The following is a 4,000-nucleotide window of genomic DNA, read 5'->3' as shown; positions in this document are numbered from 1 at the left end:
TGTTAGCCAGAGTACAATACAACACAGCCGACCTATCGTATGTAAGGGTTAAAAAACATCAGAAGTCCAAGTAGAGAAAATCGTCTGGTGTTCGCCAAAATTTAAGAGTAAAGTAGTGGCGACTCTGAAAGAATATATCACTTTCATTAATAAGCTTCATATTCCTGTAGTTCTTTCATCTTAACTTGGCCCAGATTTTCGTCCTTCCGTAGCTTACATTTCACGTAACTCAGTGGTAGAAAATGATAGTGTTGCAGCTCTAACATCCTCTTCATAGCACTTCTTCGTGACCAGCATAAGAGCAAGTTAAAGTGAAAGTAGTACCCACATACGTATTCCAGTCTCGTAACTAAGGCTTACTGAATTTAATGTAACCGGGACATAGTACTGACGTTGTGGGAGTTGCACAGTTCTATCAGATGAAACCTAACCAACTACAGTAAGTGTATCTGTCACTACTGGGCCTAATATTCCTAGTAAAGACAACTAAGCAGAATATTCCTAGTAAGAGCATCTGACTTTCACAACTAATATTCCTAGTAGGTGCAAGTAAAGTAAGGTAAAGTAGGTGAGAAATGCCCTGACTTGCAAGGATGTGTGTCACTCGGGGTATAAAAATCCCCTATTATTTCATCCCCACTCACTTTCCTCTCCTTGCTAACAGTATGCTCCCCGCCCATAGACGACGCTCAACCGTACGTCAAGAAGGAATATGACGGAGATGCCAAAATTACACAGAGACGCATTGGAATAGTACCCTAACTTTTGTCCCTGCCTGTACTGCACCAATGAACGGACTCACTCGGAATGTGGCGCGAGGGAAGCTGTGTTTGTTTTGGGTCGTGACGCAAGAGCCCCGTTTTCTATGTTCTGTTTTCTATACTCCGTTCACTTTAATCTGGCCTACAACTACCACCTCTTATCCTGAATGCTGATTTACAAGATATTAAAACTGGAATATGGTGCTAGTCACGAAGAAGAGCCATGGAGAGAATGTACTGTAGAGTCGCGGTAGTCTTTTTCAGCCACTGAGCTACGGAATATAAGCTGCAAAGGGAACAAAATTTGGGCCAGGTCAAAGTGAATGACGTATAGTGGACGAAGGAGAGACTACTACTCATTCAACGCGAGGCTGTCTTGTTTTGGGTTTATTTTGTTGCTGGCGGGTGATTTTTGTCCATTTTAGGAGAGAGAGAGAGAGAGTAATGAAGACTCAGATCCCTTAGTTCAGTCTACCTTAAAAAATTCAAACATTTGGAAGTGGGAAAAATGACAAAACAAAGTACATCATCGAAGTCAAGTGATTAAAAGGTAAATATTCCCTGGTATAATACGGACTACAAAGGAATGTGGTGTGACGGTGGGTGGTGTTGGTGTTGGTGTGACGCATAGGGATCGCATTCTCCAGTCTTTCCGTCACGCCTTTCTTCGTGACGCGTTCAAGATTACACTTAAGTATTCTCTTCCACGCTATTTGTATCATTTTCACACAGATATATATTAAAAAATGAAGCATACGTTTGTTTTTTCTACCAACAAACGTATACACAAACATTCTTACAAACGTTTATATATTCTTAAACAAACGTATATACATTCTTACACAAACATATAAACATCCTTACACAAAGGTATACACAAACATTCTTCCACAAACAAACGTATACACAAACATTCTTCCACAAACAAACGTATACACAAACACTCTTGCAAACGTATATACATTCCTCCAAAAACGGATACACAAACATTCTTACACAAACGTACACAAACATTCTTACAAACGTACCGGTATATACATTCGTACACAAACATATACACAAACATTCTTAAACGTATACACAAACATTCTTACAAACGTATACATATTCTTACAAAAAACATACAAACATTCTTAAACAAACAAACGTATTTACAATCACTTCCACAAACGTAAATACAAACATTCTTAAACAATCGTAAATTCAAACATTCTTAAACGTAAATAAACATTAAACAAAAGTAAATACAAATTCCTAAACATACATACATTCTTAAACAAACGTACATACATTCTTACTCAAACAAACGTATACCCAAACATTCTTACACATTTATATAAACATTCTTACAAACGCATACACAAACATTATTAAACAAACGTATTTACATTCTTACACAAACAAAAGTATATACAAACATTCTTACAAACGTATATACAAACATTCTTAAACAAACGCTTATATATATTCTTACACAAGCAAACTTATACAAACATCCTTACATAAACAAACGCATGTACATTCTTACACAAACATATACACATTCTTACACAAACGTATACACAAACATTCTTACACAAACGTAAACACAAACATCCTTACCTACACGTATACACAAACATTCTTAAACAAACGTATATACATTCTTAAACTTATATACACTCTTAAGCAAACTTATATACATCCTTAAACAAACTTATATATATTCTTAAACACCTATACATTCCTCCACAAACAAAAGCTATCTTCATGGTGGTAAGCAATTGTTTTCTGTTGACTTGTTTCCCCTTGATCATCATGTTCCTTATGCCTCAACCACGTCTGCAATGGTGGACTTACTAAAACTTACTCGAATCTTGGTTAAATTAGCTTAGGTTAAACTGCTAGGTTAGGGTAGGATAAATTGCTAGGTTAGGTTTGGTTAAGGCAGGTTAAATTGTATGGTTAGGAAGAGGTACTAAAAGCTGCTAAGTTAGGTTAGGATAAATTGCTAGGTTAGGTTTGGTTAAGGCAGGTTAAACTGTATGGTTAGGAAGAGGTACTAGAAACTGCTAGATTACGTTAGGATAAATTGCATAAGTTAGGTTGGGTTAGGGTAGGTTAAAATGTAAGGTTAGAAAGAGGTACTAGAAGCTGCTAGGTTAGGTTAAAATATAAGGGTAGGAAGAGGTACTAAATGCTGCTACGTTAGGTTAGGATAAATTGCTAGGTTTAGTTAGGGTACGTTAAAATGTAAGGTTAGGAAGAGGTACTAGAAACTGCTAGGTTACGTTAGGATAAATTGCTAGGTTAGGTTGGGTTAGGGTAGGTTCAAATGTAAAGTTAGAAAGAGGTACTAGAGGGTGACAGGGAGGTATCTTGAAAGTGTCCACCGTTATACTCCAGAAACATTTGATACTGCGAAAGGAACATGGCGAAAAACAACAGGGAACGAAATTTTACGTGAAACATTCATTGACCACCCCAAAAATTACCAGAAAAATATAAAAGACTAGAAGGAAGAAGAACTGATTTGGTAGTGTGCTTCTGCTGATTAAAGTAAAGCGTATATTTACCAAACGAATATATAAACATTCTTGATATATAAACATTCTTACACACGTTTAAGAGAGTTTATAAATTTGATTCTCCTTTCCTCATGGCCACACGCGCCTCCCTGGCATCTCTTCCGCCTTGACTGGTTTATTTCTGAATCGGAAGTTAATTATGCACTTGTTTGTTTCTCATATAAACGGTGTCACTGTTAAAAATACACCCACACCCACCCACCCACACACACACACACACACACACACACAGAAGTAAGCTATGCAAACTAAATCGCAGTAAACCTTCCAATCTGGACATAAAAAAAATATATATATATATACTATTTCTTTTCTACTACTACAAACAGCTAAGAAGAGACTTTTCGACCTGGAGGGGTTAGATTCAGAGTTCACGAAAACAACAGCAAAAACTCCGTAAGTAAGTACGAGTAGTAGTAGTAGTAGCAGTAAAAATAATAATAATAATAATAATAAACAATAAACAATAAAAATAACAACAATAAAGCACACCATCGCATTGAAGGACTGGATAAACTACTCAACATGCAACGCTAAGGAAGGGATGTTGGCAAACCTCCCAGGCTAATGTTCCGACGACACGTGTCCGGTATTGGAGCTGCGCATGACATATTCCCTAACACCTCTTCCTTAGCGATTGATTCTGCACACTGCACTTCAATATCCTTCGCA

This window comes from Coenobita brevimanus, chromosome 88 (assembly GCF_032717465.1).
Source record: "Coenobita brevimanus isolate Jiangsu-jjx chromosome 88, ASM3271746v2, whole genome shotgun sequence".
NCBI classification, from domain to species: Eukaryota; Metazoa; Arthropoda; class Malacostraca; order Decapoda; family Coenobitidae; genus Coenobita; species Coenobita brevimanus.
Note: the sequence above shows the minus strand (reverse complement) of the source record.